The following is a 16,892-nucleotide window of genomic DNA, read 5'->3' on the forward strand; positions in this document are numbered from 1 at the left end:
CCTTAAAGTCACTTCAAACTCCTGGTTCTCCTCCTATCTCTCTGACCGATCCTTCACTGTATGTTTTGCTGGTTCCTCCTCCTATCACCTTCCCCTTACTGTTGGGGTTCCTCAAGGATCAGTCCTAGGCCCCCTCCTCTTCTCGTTGTATACTGCCCCTATTGGACAAACAATCAGTAGATTTGGTTTCCAGTACCATCTCTATGCTGACGACACCCAATTATACACTTCTTCTCCTGATATCACACCGACCTTTTTAGAAAACACCAGTGATTGTCTCACCGCTGTCTCTAACATCATGTCCTCCCTCTATCTGAAACTTAACCTGTTAAAAACTGAACTCCTTGTGTTCTCTCCCTCTACTAACCTACCTTTGCCTGACATTGCCATCTCCGTGTGCGGTTCCACCATTACTCCAAAGCAACATGCCCGCTGCCTTGGGGTCATCCTTGATTCTGACCTTTCATTCACCCCCCACATCCGATCACTGGCTCGCTCTTCTTACCTGCATCTCAAAAACATTTCTAGAATTCGCCCTTTTCTTACTTTCGACTCTGCAAAAACTCTGACTGTTTCACTTATTTATTCTCGTCTGGACTATTGTAACTCTCTACTAATCGGCCTCCCTCTTACCAAACTTTCCCCGCTCCAATCTGTCCTGAATGCTGCTGCCAGGATCATATTCCTCACCAACCGTTACACCGATGCCTCTACCTTGTGCCAGTCATTACACTGGCTACCCATCCACTCCAGAATCCAGTACAAAACTACTACCCTCATCCACAAAGCACTCCATGGCTCAGCACCACCCTACATCTCCTCCCTGGTATCAGTCTACCACCCTACCCGTGCCCTCCGCTCCGCTAATGACCTCAGGTTAGCATCCTCAATAATCAGAACCTCCCACTCCCGTCTCCAAGACTTTACACGTGCTGCGCCGATTCTTTGGAATGCACTACCTAGGTTAATACGATTAATCCCCAATCCCCACAGTTTTAAGCGTGCCCTAAAAACTCATTTGTTCAGACTGGCCTACCGCCTCAATGCATTAACCTAACTATCCCTGTGTGGCCTATTTATAAAAAAAAAAAAAAAAAAACTATCAGGTTCCTCGCATCATGTTCTCATTCACTTTATGCAGTTAATAGCCCATTGTGTCTGTACTGCTACATACATAGGCAGTTAACTGGTTCATGCAGCTTTACATGAACACCCGAGCCTTACACTATGGCCGGTCCGAATAACTAAAGCAATTGTTACCATCCACCTCTCGTGTCTCCCCTTTTCCTCATAGTTTGTAAGCTTGCGAGCAGGGCCCTCATTCCTCCTGGTAGCTGTTTTGAACTGTATTTCTGTTATGCTGTAATGTCTATTGTCTGTACAAGTCCCCTCTATAATTTGTAAAGCGCTGCGGAATATGTTGGCGCTATATAAATAAAAATTATTATTATTATTATTATTATTCAAACATGTATAGTTCCCTAAAAAAATAAATGTGAATTTCGTTGAAAAAAATGAAAAATTGCGGCTACATTTTTCAACCTCCTAAAATGCTAACAAAATAAAATAACATTTTACAAATGGTGCTGATGTAAAGCCGATATGTGGGAAATGTTAATTATTAATGGTTTGCTGTGGTATGACTATCTGGATTAAAGGGATAATCATTCAAATTTTGAAAACTGATAATTTTTTAACATTTTTCTCAAGTTTTTGATATTTTTTATAAATAAACACAAAACATATTGACCTAAATTTACCATTATCATAAAGTATAATGTGCCACGAAAAAACAGTCTCAAGATCACTGGGATTTGTTGAAGCGTTGCAGAGTTATTACCATATAAAGTCCATAAAGACCACTGGTCAGATTTTAAAAAATTTGGTTCCGTCACTAAGGGGTTAAACATAACCACATTAAGTCACAGTTTGTGGTTTATCTTAGTTCACCTGTCAATATTCACACTTATAACAGGTGATTACCACTTTCCTTGACAAATTACTGAAAAGTCCTAGCAATACATGTAGGATATGTTTTATGGAGATATTCATACGCACCGCACTGTGATGCTAAACAACCAACAAATGCGGAACCCTCCTAGTATATGCTTTCCATATGTACTGTATTTATTCACGCAACATTCATCACAACATGTGTTATGCGTGTGACTTTAGCATTTAATATCACCTCGGCACAGATATTTATAACAGGTCAATGCCTTAGTGCTGAGTGACGTGCTATCTACCAATATTCAGAGATTAACGGTGTTAGGACTGGCGGAACGCACCAAGACAGATGGTATAGATGTGTTCGCAGTCCGGGATCCACCGTGCAGGTGAAAACCTGCTGCTAGCAATTAGCAGACTATATGGCGGTACACTAGAGTATACACGCGTGGGTTAACCTCACCCAGCGTGAAAGAAGCAATCCTGTTAAGGCACAGGACCGCGGTACCGCACCTAAAGCGCGAGCAAGTAGTCAGCGAACTCAACCCCAACTGGGATTGAAGTCAGATTAGACCCTTGCTGGCGCAACACCGCAACTGGGTGTGAAATGAAACAGAAGAGCATGCAGTGCCGCACTGACGAACGCCACTAACCACCCAGGCTTGGGTAAGGAAAGCACAGAGGAAGTGCACGGCGCCGTACTGGCGGTCACAGCAACTGGACGCTATAATGTGTGACTAGTGCTGTAGGATAAGTCGGGCGCTAGGTAGCAGCCATACACCTTCCGCGAACAGTCATACTATAGGGTAGGGGTATCCAAGGACGACTTGCACTCACCACACACACACATTAGCAATTGTTTGACAATACTAGCGCATGGCCGTGCGGTCATGCGCAGTTTATATAGCAGCAGCACAGGAAGTGGCCACAGCACTTTTGCCCTTCTAGGACCTGCCAAGAGGACCAATGGAATGTGCTGCAGAGCCTGAGCACATGACCCTCGATCTCCAACGGGAGACCTTACGCTGGGCATGCTCAGTACGTGCAGACAAGGACTTAGTCCCAGAGAAGTCCGCTCGCTGCTGACCAGCACAGACTTTAATAGCAGAGACTGGAGAAGCAGCAGTAACTCTCAGAACAGAGTGAGAATGAGCAAGACGCTGGGACCGACGTCCTTGCTGAGCAGACTCCACTGCGGCTGGACAAGCATGGGAGACCGCAGCGGAGGTGGCTCGAGATTCCCCCTGTGCAGAAGCGGGAACTCGACCCCTAACAAACGGTGTGTAAAATCAACCACAAGTTCAAGAAAACAGGAGGAAATCAAAACATTCCATTCCCATGCATATCATTGACCCCACGTTACAGCCTGAATACCTCTATGCCATTCTCATATAGAGACCCATTAAAAGGCATACGTTCTGTATGCTGTTTTGCTGGGTTTAATTAATCGTAAACCGTTTATACTCATCTGTATCTCCAGGTATATGCACCAGTTGTATCAGGCTGAATACATTCATTGGGTCATTGCCGATTCTCTGCCAGATGGTTCCCTTCACACATGCTGTCTCCCAATGTGTTTCATCGTATAAAGAATCATCAGGGGCATCTTGACATGCGTGTTATAGTAGAATTAGCATTGCTGAGGTTCTCTTTCACTTACGTGCTTTTTATCAGCTTAGCGCCGGTGTTTGGTGCTGCGTGTTTCCGGACGCTGTTTTTTTGCGCTTGTGGTTGATTTTACACACCACCAATCTCTGAATATTGGTAGATAGCACATCACTCAGCACTAAGGCAGTGGCCTGTTATAAGTATCTGTGCCGAGGTGATATTAAATGCTAAAGTCATACGCATAACACATGGTATGATGAATGTTGCGTGAATAAATACAGTGGGGCAAAAAAGTATTTAGTCAGTCAGCAATAGTGCAAGTTCCACCACTTAAAAAGATGAGAGGCGTCTGTAATTTACATCATAGGTAGACCTCAACTATGGGAGACAAACTGAGAAAAAAAATCCAGAAAATCACATTGTCTGTTTTTTTAACATTTTATTTGCATATTATGGTGGAAAATAAGTATTTGGTCAGAAACAAAATTTCATCTCAATACTTTGTAATATATCCTTTGTTGGCAATGACAGAGGTCAAACGTTTTCTGTAAGTCTTCACAAGGTTGCCACACACTGTTGTTGATATGTTGGCCCATGCCTCCACGCAGATCTCCTCTAGAGCAGTGATGTTTTTGGCTTTTCGCTTGGCAACCCGGACTTTCAACTCCCTCCAAAGGTTTTCTATAGGGTTGAGATCTGGAGACTGGCTAGGCCACTCCAGGACCTTGAAATGCTTCTTACGAAGCCACTCCTTCGTTGCCCTGGCGGTGTGCTTTGGATCATTGTCATGTTGAAAGACCCAGCCACGTTTCATCTTCAATGCCCTTGCTGATGGAAGGAGGTTTGCACTCAAAATCTCACGATACATGGCCCCATTCATTCTTTCATGTACCCGGATCAGTCGTCCTGGCCCCTTTGCAGAGAAACAGCCCCAAAGCATGATGTTTCCACCACCATGCTTTACAGTAGGTATAGTGTTTGATGGATGCAACTCAGTATTCTTTTTCCTCCAAACACGACAAGTTGTGTTTCTACCAAACAGTTCCAGTTTGGTTTCATCAGACCATAGGACATTCTCCCAAAACTCCTCTGGATCATCCAAATGCTCTCTAGCAAACTTCAGATGGGCCCGGACATGTACTGGCTTAAGCAGTGGGACACGTCTGGCACTGCAGGATCTGAGTCCATGGTGGCGTAGTGTGTTACTTATAGTAGGCCTTGTTACATTGGTCCCAGCTCTCTGCAGTTCATTCACTAGGTCCCCCCGTGTGGTTCTGGGATTTTTGCTCACCGTTCTTGTGATCATTCTGACCCCACGGGGTGGGATTTTGCGTGGAGCCCCAGATGGAGGGAGATTATCAGTGGTCTTGTATGTCTTCCATTTTCTATTTATTGCTCCCACTGTTGATTTCTTCACTCCAAGCTGGTTGGCTATTGCAGATTCAGTCTTCCCAGCCTGGTGCAGGGCTACAATTTTGTTTCTGGTGTCCTTTGACAGCTCTTTGGTCTTTACCATAGTGGAGTTTGGAGTCAGACTGTTTGAGGGTGTGCACAGGTGTCTTTTTATACTGATAACAAGTTTAAACAGGTGCCATTACTACAGGTAATGAGTGGAGGAAAGAGGAGACTCTTAAAGAAGAAGTTACAGGTCTGTGAGAGCCAGAAATCTTGATTGTTTGTTTCTGACCAAATACTTATTTTCCACCATAATATGCAAATAAAATGTTAAAAAAACAGACAATGTGATTTTCTGGATTTTTTTTTTCTCAGTTTGTCTCCCATAGTTGAGGTCTACCTATGATGTAAATTACAGACGCCTCTCATCTTTTTAAGTGGTGGAACTTGCACTATTGCTGACTGACTAAATACTTTTTTGCCCCACTGTACCTCTGGAAAGCATATAATAGGAGGGTTCCGCATTTGTTGGTTGTTTAGCATCACAGTACGGTGAGTATGAATATCTCCATAAAACATAGCCTACATTTATTACTAGGACTTTCTAGCAATTTGCAAAGGAAAGTGGTAATCACCTGTTATAAGAGTGAATATTGACAGGTGAACTAAGATAAACCACAAACTGTGATTTAATGTGGTTATGTTTAAACCACAGCGAGATTGTGTCGGTTTTATAAGTTTGGTGAAGGAATCAGGTGAAAGGCTGCTTATAGATATGGCTATTGTAAATACTGTATTGTGGAGCTATGTATCAAGGAAAAGAATTTAAGAGCAACATGACAGGGAAAACCTTCCGCATAAATCACTTCATTACCTGTATGACCATGAGAGTGGTATACAAAATGACATGTGAATGTGGCCTTGAATATATGGGAAAAACCAGTAGATAATAAAGAAGAAGGGTAGGTGAGGATCAAAGAGACATAGTAAACAAAAGAGATACCCCAGTGGCAAACCATATAAACAGGGTGCACAATGGGAATCTTGAAGACAGTGAAATTCATGGGGATTGACAGGTTTTATCGGTCTCAAAGAGGTGGTGACTGGGACAAGTGTATCTTGCAAAAAGAAAGTAGGTGGATTTTCCGCTTACAAACAATAACACCCAAAGGTCTCAATGAACAACTGAACTTTTCTTCTTTCCTGTAGTGGTAGCGGCATTACAGGGTTTTCAAGAATAGGGACAGCCGCTGTTGAGTGGGGGCGCCACTGTGCAGGATCTAGGGTGCCAACCTTCGCGACTGGTAGGTTAAGTTTAGACAGATGGCAACTACGGAAAAGTTTCAGTGTCACCCTTTTCTATAATTTCCCATATGGAGGAGGTCTATTGTGTTATTGCTTTTGGATTTAAAGAAAAAAATATTGGAGGTTTTTCCTAAACCCCCCTCCTTGTCTGTAACCTGTTTATGCATAAATAATGAGATCATGGTTGTACTTTACTTGAGTGTCTGCGATATCGTTTAGGGCATCTACTAAGCATTATCCATGAGGGTATATATATACAGTGGGGCAAAAAAGTATTTAGTCAGTCAGCAATAGTGCAAGTTCCACCACTTAAAAAGATGAGAGGCGTCTGTAATTTACATCATAGGTAGACCTCAACTATTGGAGACAAACTGAGAAAAAAAAATCCAGAAAATCACATTGTTTGTTTTTTTATCATTTTATTTGCATATTATGGTGGAAAATAAGTATTTGGTCAGAAACAAACAATCAAGATTTCTGGCTCTCACAGACCTGTAACTTCTTCTTTAAGAGTCTCCTCTTTCCTCCACTCATTACCTGTAGTAATGGCACCTGTTTAAACTTGTTATCAGTATAAAAAGACACCTGTGCACACCCTCAAACAGTCTGACTCCAAACTCCACTATGGTGAAGACCAAAGAGCTGTCAAAGGACACCAGAAACAAAATTGTAGCCCTGCACCAGGCTGGGAAGACTGAATCTGCAATAGCCAACCAGCTTGGAGTGAAGAAATCAACAGTGGGAGCAATAATTAGAAAATGGAAGACATACAAGACCACTGATAATCTCCCTCGATCTGGGGCTCCACACAAAATCCCACCCCGTGGGGTCAGAATGATCACAAGAACTGTGAGCAAAAATCCCAGAACCACGCGGGGGGACCTAGTGAATGAACTGCAGAGAGCTGGGACCAATGTAACAAGGCCTACCATAAGTAACACACTACGCCACCATGGACTCAGATCCTGCAGTGCCAGACGTGTCCCACTGCTTAAGCCAGTACATGTCCGGGCCCGTCTGAAGTTTGCTAGAGAGCATTTGGATGATCCAGAGGAGTTTTGGGAGAATGTCCTATGGTCTAATGAAACCAAACTGGAACTGTTTGGTAGAAACACAACTTGTCGTGTTTGGAGGAAAAAGAATACTGAGTTGCATCCATCAAACACCATACCTACTGTAAAGCATGGTGGTGGAAACCTCATGCTTTGGGGCTGTTTCTCTGCAAATGGGCCAGGACGACTGATCCGGGTACATGAAAGAATGAATGGGGCCATGTATCGTGAGATTTTGAGTGCACACCTCCTTCCATCAGCAAGGACATTGAAGATGAAACGTGGCTGGGTCTTTCAACATGACAATGATCCAAAGCACACCGCCAGGGCAACGAAGGAGTGGCTTCGTAAGAAGCATTTCAAGGTCCTGGAGTGGCCTAGCCAGTCTCCAGATCTCAACCCTATAGAAAACCTTTGGAGGGAGTTGAAAGTCCGTGTTGCCAAGCGAAAAGCCAAAAACATCACTGCCCTAGAGGAGATCTGCATGGAGGAATGGGCCAACATACCAACATCAGTGTGTGGCAACCTTGTGAAGACTTACAGAAAACGTTTGACCTCTGTCATTGCCAACAAAGGATATATTACAAAGTATTGAGATGAAATTTTGTTTCTGACCAAATACTTATTTTCCACCATAATATGCAAATAAAATGTTAAAAAAACAGACAATGTGATTTTCTGGATTTTTTTTTCTCAGTTTGTCTCCAATAGTTGAGGTCTACCTATGATGTAAATTACAGACGCCTCTCATCTTTTTAAGTGGTGGAACTTGCACTATTGCTGACTGACTAAATACTTTTTTGCCCCACTGTATATATACTGTATGTAAAAAAACATTTTTTCTGGATTTTGCTTTAATTCTGTACATACCATTAGGGTCCGATTTATCTATGATATGGATAAATATAATATGGATTGATTCCAGTAATCATCTCTAAGGTAGGCTCATTAAAGATAAATGATAGCCTGTGTACATCATTTTTTATGAAATGTGGTATAATCTGCATTCCAGAGGTGATGGAGGCAGGTCAGGATACCCTGTCTGCGTTCCAAATACCGGAAATGATGTATGCGCTCCAGAACACGGTGCATGCGCTATAGTAACCCGAAAGTACCTAGCACCGCGTCTGGAAACACGTGGCACCAAACACCGGCACTAAGCTGATAAAAAGCACATAAGTGACAGAGAACCTCAGCAATGCTCATTCTACTATAACACGCATGTCAAGATGCCCTGATTATTCTTTGTATGATGAAACACGTTGGGAGACAGCATGTGTGAAGGGAACCATCTGGCAGAGAAAGGGCAATGACCCACGGCCAGAGAGGTGTCTTTATGAGCTCAGCCTGATAGAACTGCTTCATATACCCGGAGATACAGATGAGTATAAAAGGTTTATGATTAATTATATGCAGCAAAACAGCATATAAAACATATGCCTTTTAATGGGTCTCCATAAGAGAATGGCATAGAGGTTTTCAGGCTGTAATGTGGGGTCAATGATATGTATGGGAACGGAATGTTTTGACTTCCTCGTCACTCAGCACTAAGGGTATGTGTCCACGTTCAGGATTGCATCAAGATTTGGTCAGTATTTGATGCAGGTAAAATCCTGACCAAATCTGCACCTGAGGTCACTGGCAGGTCACCTGCGTTGTCCTTGCGTTTTTTCTGCAATGTAAGGACATGCTGCGTTCTTAAATGACGCGCCACATGTTCGTTTTCGCAGGTCTGACGCATGTTTTAATGCATAGTGGAGATGGAATTTCATGAAATCCCCTCCACTATGCTGTAACATCTGGACGCTGTGTTTTTGACGCTGCGGCTCAACGCAGCATAAAAAATGCAGCGTTTCCTGAAGGTGGAAACATACCCTAAGGCAGTGGCCTGTTATAAAAATTGGTGCCGAGGTGATCTTAAATTCTAAAGTCATACGCATAACACATGTTGTGATGAATGTTGCGTGAATAAATGCATATGGAAAGCATATACCAGGAGGGTTCTGCATTTGTTGGTTGTTTAGCATCACAGTACGGTGCGTATGAATATCTCCGTAAGTCATATCCTACATTTATTGCTAGGACTTTCTAGTAATTTGTAAAGGAAAGTGGTACTCACTAGTGTTGAGCGATACCTTCCCATATCCATAAGTATCGTATCGGATTGTATCGGCCGATATTCAAAAAATATCGGATATCGCCGATACCGATACCAATTTAAGTCAATGGGACCAAAATATTGGAATTAAAATAAACCCTTTCTTTCTTTTTAGGTTAATTCTACATGAAGGAAAACAACTAAGAATAATGTAGGATGTATTGGGGGAGGTGGAGGAGACATTAAAGGCATAGAGGTTTAGCCCAAGCTCCTCTATGCAATCCTATAGTGTTTTCCCACAATCTAGCTTTATACGCATGGGACGCCACTAATAGGATAAATTTGAACAAATGTGCAGCAGGCTGCACTAATTGAAAAACGGACAATGGAACAGTATGACGCAGTGACGCACCCTGAGCTAACTACAACCAGCGGTGGCTGCAGACCAGACTACAGAGTGAGCTGCTCTCACATTGACACCTTGCAGACACCTGTGAACAGCGATGAAAGGCAAAAACAAGGTTCTCACACAGCGGTTGCTAAAATAGCCTGGGTAAAGCACAATGAAGCAAATCGCTATCTCTAAACTGGCCCTCAGTCAGAACACAGCGTCCTGTCCCTAACTGAATTCACAGCAGAGTGAACCCAAAATGGTGGCAACGACTTTTATAGTGCATCATGACATCATTTCAGCAGCCAATCACAGCCATGCCAGTAGTTACATGCCTACCATGCAGAACAGGATGTGCCCACACTTCTAATCATTCCTCATTGGCTGAATTCTGGCTGTTTGAATTATGGGAATTTCCGATTCCGGTATCCGATATACTGAAAGTTATATACTTGCGGTATCGGAATGCTCAACACTAGTAATCACCTGTTATAAGAGTGAATATTGACAGGTGATCTAAGATAAACCACAAACTGTGACTTAATGTGGTTATGTTTAAACCACAGCAAAATTGTGGCAGTTTTATAAGTAAGTTATTGACACTGCACTTTTTGTTTTTGCTTTTGTTTTGTCAGCACTAGCACTGTATTGCACAGTTATTTTGGCACCTGTGTTTATGTTTTTAGAGGGTTATTATTAAAGGTTAAGTTTTATAGTATTCCAAAACCTGCTGATGCTCATTAGATTTGATCTTTGGCTTCTGTTTAAAATCTACCCCAGCTGATATAAGGTTAAACTGTACCCTCCGTGGGAGCACAACAAACACACACATCATGTCATTCTAGCTTCCTGTTCCACTCTTGAATCCAAACCAGTGTGAAAAGGTTGATGGATGGATAGCAGATAATGCTTCTAGTCACTTTGCCAACACCACCCTGTCTTCCGCACGGTCCAGCCTCAGTAGCCGTGATTCTGGACTACATAATTCTCAACCGGATCTTGATTCCCCCCACCATGCTGAGTGCCTGGAGAGACGTGAATCCAAACTTGGACACTCTGAAGAGCTGTTCACATTTCCATTTATAGATTCTTGCCTCTTGCCCTGGCTGTTTAAACTTAAGGTACCGTCACACTAAGCGACGCTGCAGCGATACCGACAACGATCCGGATCACTGCAGCGTCACTGTTTGGTCGCTGGAGAGCTGTCACACAGACAGTTCTCCAGCGACCAACGATGCCGGTAACCAGGGTAAACATCGGGTTACTAAGCGCAGGGCCGCGCTTAGTAACCCGATGTTTACCCTGGTTACCATCGTTAAAGTAAAAAAACAAACACTACATACTTACCTACCGCTGTCTGTCCTTGGCGCTCTGCTTCTCTGCTCTGGCTGTGAGCACAGCGGCCGGAAAGCAGAGCGGTGACGTCACCGCTCTGCTTTCCGGCCGGCCGGCGCTCACAGCCAGACCAGAGAAGCAGAGCGCCGAGGACAGACAGCGGTAGGTAAGTATGTAGTGTTTGTTTTTTTACTTTAACGATGGTAACCAGGGTAAACATCGGGTTACTAAGCGCGGCCCTGCGCTTAGTTACCCGATGTTTACCCTGGTTACCAGCGAAGACATCGCTGAATCGGTGTCACACACGCCGATTCAGCGATGTCTGCGGGGAGTCCAGCGACGAAACAAAGTTCTGGACTTTCTTCCCCGACCAGCGACAGCACAGCAGGGGCCTGATCGCTGCTGCCTGTCACACTGGACGATATCGCTAGCCAGGACGCTGCAACATCACGGATCGCTAGCGATATCGTCTAGTGTGACGGTACCTTTAGACATGAGGAGATAGCATCTAGCAGTGCTCAAATAAATGAGCAGACATGCTAACAAGAAGGTGACAATGGGAAAATGCAGTTACTGTCGCAAGCGCTGAATGATGATGAGACCCAATTTCCATCAAGTGGTGTTGTTCCCATGTTCCCATGATAGATTTATTCATAGGGATTTTGGGATATTGAGGTCTGAGGCAGTTCGATTTATTTGTGATATTGGCATTTCTTCTTTTGAAATGTGACGTACTGTGAGTCCTTTATGTGTTTTGATTATTTGGGTCTACCATTTTTTAACGAGTTTATTAAAAGTTAATTTTTAATCTAGAATCACACCCTGCTTTTTATACTATATTATTGATTGGTGGTCACAGCTTTTTCAGAGATTGTTACATCGAAGAAAAAAAATATAGGAATCCAGCTCCAGGATATAAAATATCCAAAAAAAAATACTTTATTCAAACATTGAAAAATTAGAACAGGGGCTTGCAAATGACCAGCAAAATCGTTAGGGAGCAGCCATGGACAACAAAACACGTTTCGAACAACTGCTGTGTTCTTAGTCTTCAGTACAAAAGTGGAAAATTCACGGCATTTTTAAAGCTGTGTCCAAAAGATGGAAGATAATTAACAGACCACATGTGAAAATTACTAAAAAAACAGTTAATCAAATTTACAAGAATTGTGAAAGAAAAACACAGATGGAATAAATCTACACATGAAGGAGAAAAATAACAATATAACTGTAATTAATAATACAACATCATTTATTTTCTGAGATTCAATCCCAAAGGTGCCCTGGTATTAAGACAAAGGATCCAAAAGGCTTTTCTGTCACGCAGTTTCCTTTCTCTATCCCCACCTCATATGTTTTTATAAATATGTTCTATTGCAAAAACTCTCAAAGATGAGGTTTGTCTATTATGAACCTTTATAAAATGATTAGAAGCATTAGACACATGTCGAATGGTGGATTGTACAATGTCATATAAATGTTCACAGAATCTGTCCTTGAGTTTTCTTATAGTAGAACCAACATAAAGCAGTTCACAATCTACACACTCAATGATGTAAGCCACATAATCTGAATTGCAGTTTAAAAAACTTTTTATAAAACTTTTTTTTGTTTTTTAACAAAACAAAAAGCTGCATTTTTTGTATAAGAACGGGTTTTGCAAGGAAATGATTCACACTTGAAAAACCCTTTTGTAGATAACCAATTTGAAAAACTCCTAGATGTATTGGATTGTAAAAAACTTGGAGAAAGTGAATTGCCCTAGGTGGGGGTCGAGTTCCCGCCTCGGCACAGGGGGAATCTCGGGCCATCTCCGCTGCTGGCTCCCATTCTTCTCCTGCACCAGTAGAGCCTGCTCAGCAGAGACGTCGGTCACAGCGTCTCGCTCAGTCTGACTCTGTGCAAAGGGTTACTGCTGCCTTTCCAGCTTCTGCCATTGTAGCCAGTACTGGGCAGCGGCAAGCAGACGTCTTTGGGACTAAGTCCTACTTTTCCCCTTCTGAGCATGCCCAGGGTAAGATATCTCGTTGGAGATCAAGGGTCACATGCTTAGATACTGCAGCAAACCCCATTGGTCATCTAGGAAGGTCCTGAAGGTACTCAACTTCTGTGGCAGCCTCCCATTAGCCCTGGGAAGGTCCTGTGCTTGCTGCCGCTATAAAAGGTGCGCATGACCGCATGGCCATGTGCTAGTATCAATTCATGTCATGAGTATTGCGCCAATGTGGTCATTCATGTGTGTATTCAGGGCTCCGGCTGAAATAAGCAACTAGAATACCGACACCTCTGGTGAGGAGATTGTGTATGCATTCAGGGCCCCGGCTGAAATAAGCCACTAGAAAACCGGCTCCTCCGGTGAGGAGATTGTATGATTGCCTCTTTAGCTGCGTGACCACAAACTGCTATCTGCTCGGCAGTTGCTGTGTACTCCTGTGAGCTAAACAGGACACAGTGCTTTCTTTATAGGTGACTCTGTGAAGTAACAGAGTTTGCTTCTACCACCATTTATGGCCGCCATTTGCCAGCAGCAGGTTCTCTCCTGCACGGTGGACCTCGGGCTGCGAACGCACCAAATATCTCACTATTTACTCGGTGCGTTCCGCCAGCCCTAACAGAGGGCGCTCTCCTGGAGACTATTTTACACCCTTATCAAGAATTGAATCCATAACTGAGTCATCTCGCAAAATATTTAGATTGCGACGGATAATTTCCGATATGGATTTGAAATGAGTGCTGTAAGTAAGTACTAGAACAGGGTGTTCACAATAAGTGTTCTGACAATTTGTTGTGCTTTATTTGTAGTATTATCACAGCTGTGTGAAAAATCAGATGTGCTTCCTATAAGTTCTGATCTTTATTTGTTGCCAGCCTTATTAAAGGCTCTTTCAATAGCCCATTTTGGATATCTTCTGTTAGTAAGACGTTTGCGGATAATAGATTTTTCCTGATTAAAAGCGGACTCTTCACTGCAATTTCTCCTTGCCCTAATTGCCTCACCTACAGGGATAAATTGAATAGTGTGAGAAGAGTGAAAACTGTCTGCGTGTAAGATAGTATTACCTGTGGTTTGTTTGCAGTAAGTGTGAGTTCTAATTGTTTCATACGGAATCCCCGAAAGACTTAAATCTAGAAAATTAATACATTCTGGGTTCCAGGTGTGTGTGAATTTTAAATTAAAGAGATTATAATTGAAATAAAAACGGAATGCGTTTATGGAGAAAGAATCTCCAAATTAACAATGTCATCTATGAATCTGGAATACCATTTAATATGATTGAAAAATGGATTATCAATGCTGAAGATATAATTTTCTTCCCACCATGACACAACCAGGTTCGCTACCGAGGGGGAAAAATTTTGCCCCCATTGAAACTCCACTTGATTGTAAAAAAAACTTGTGATCAAACAAAAAATAATTGTGGGAAAGTAAAAATGCAAGTACTGAAATAATCTATGATTGGAGATCATGAGAAAAATTGCTATATTTAAATAGGTGAAACTGTACCGCATGTAAAGCTACTTGGTGGGGTAAAGACGTATAGAGAGCAATTACGTCACAGGTGAGCCATGACCATTGGGGATCCCATGTAACATCATGAAACATTCCAAGAACATCGTGTGAATCCTTGAGGTTACCAGGTACTCGTTGGGCTAGTGGCTGTAAAATAGTATCGATCCACTCCCCCAAATGTTCACTATATGAGCCTATACCAGAAATAATAAGGCGCATTCGAGGAGGAAAAACCTGTTTGTGTGTTTTTGGTAAGGCATGCAGAATTGGGATTTTAGGGTTGTCTATACAAATATATTCTGCCTGTTGTTTAGTAAAAAATCCCCAACACCATTATCCACAATGCATTTGATAAGTGAAGAAAATTCCAAAGTTGGAATAGATTTTAGAAGGGTACATACATCACTTTCTGATAACATGTCATGAATGGTCTTGAAATAATCAGATCTGTTTAATACAACCACTGAGCCACCTTTATCTGACATTCTAATAATGATATCAGGATTATTTTTGATTTTTTCAAGAGATTCACGTTCTGATCTAGACGAATTAAATTTACGGGAACAGACGTCTGATTTCAAAGTGAGATTACAAACTTCTTTATCTACAATTTCTTGAAAACGGTCCATGGCTTCAGTTGTGTTATGGACTGGATAGAATGAAGGATTTTTCGTTTTAAACAAAGAAACATTGTTGGTTTGTTCACTTATATCAGATTCACTATCCAGATCCAAAAGAGACATTAGTCCATTTTGTTCCATAATTTTTTTTACAGCAAACTCAATGGTAAGGGAAGGTAAATTAAGAGCTTGAGCTTCCCTATTTTCCTCAAAAAAATGTTTTTTAACTGTTATGTCCCATACAAATTTGTTAATGTCTTTCAATGTTGAAAAAATGTCAAGTCCAGTATTAGTAGGAGAAAAATTGAGACCTTGAGTTAGAAGTTTTATTTCTGTCTCAGAAAATACCACAGACGAGAGATTGACAACATCTAGTGAGGCTTCCTGTTCTGACTTCTCAGACGATTTTGGAAAATCGAGGGAGTGTTTGTGGTATTTTCTCCCACTCCTCCTGATGCGTTTTTTGGAACGTTTTTTGAATAACCATGATTGTTTTGTTTAGTCTTACGATAATACCTCACATTTGAGTAATATCGGCATCATGAGTAGATGAGCCTAAAGAAGCATCTGAGGATTCAGGATCCGAAGAAGAGAAGGTCACTTGGTTCCAACGTGTGGAAGATGACGTGCGATCACGTTTTTTTAAAATTGATCTGGGAGTTGTCGGATATTTCTCCCATCTGCCCCACTCGTAAACCTGGTTTCATCTTTGGAGATTTAAGCCCAGCTGTGGTTAAAAGTGGCTTCCTCTGACTTGCTTCAATTGAACTTTTAGTATGGACTGTTCATTTTGGATATAACTATTCATTGACTTTACTTAGGAGCAACGGCCATTTTTGCTTTGCCTTTGTTTTATTTTTTATATTTTTATTGGACTTTTTTTGCCCAGTTGGTCTTTCACTCTACAAATGGAGTTGCTTATTCACCCCTCTAGAAGGGAACATGCATCACAGGTTTTTCAATCATTAAATAAAAGCTCCAACACTTCTCCTGATACCCTGAATGCAATGCTTACCATAGAGAAATTGTCTCTGAATGAAACTCGCATTTGGTGGGATCAAACCACTTTAGAAAATTATTTAGCCCAGGATATTATTCCGAGAGGCTTACGCATTAAAAAAAATTTCCACTACTGTATACAGTGAGGACTTTGTGAAAGATTGGAACATAATTCTATCTGACTCTTCCAAACATTTAATGCAACTTATAATCAAATAGGAAGATAAGGAGCTGTCTAATATTAAAACTTAATTGAATAATGATGTTGCGTCACTAAAATCTATGATAACTAATCAAGAATTTGAAGATTTTCAAAAAGACCTGAGATCCAAATAAGACACCTTGGAAGAGTCCATTATAACAATCAAGAAACGCAAATTTAACAGGGATGTCTTTGATTACAAAAACAACCAGGTTTACGAGTAAGGCAGATGGGAGAAATATCTGACAACTCCCAGATCAATTTTAAAAAAACGTGATCGCACGTCTTCTGCCACACGTTGAAACCAAGTGACCTTCTCTTCTTCAGATCCCGAATCCTCAGATGCTTCTTTAGGCTCATCTACTCATGATGCCGATATTAATCAAATGATATCTGGTTCTAAATCCCAAGTGCGGTATTATTGTAAGA

This window comes from Ranitomeya imitator, chromosome 4 (genome assembly GCF_032444005.1).
Source record: "Ranitomeya imitator isolate aRanImi1 chromosome 4, aRanImi1.pri, whole genome shotgun sequence".
NCBI classification, from domain to species: Eukaryota; Metazoa; Chordata; class Amphibia; order Anura; family Dendrobatidae; genus Ranitomeya; species Ranitomeya imitator.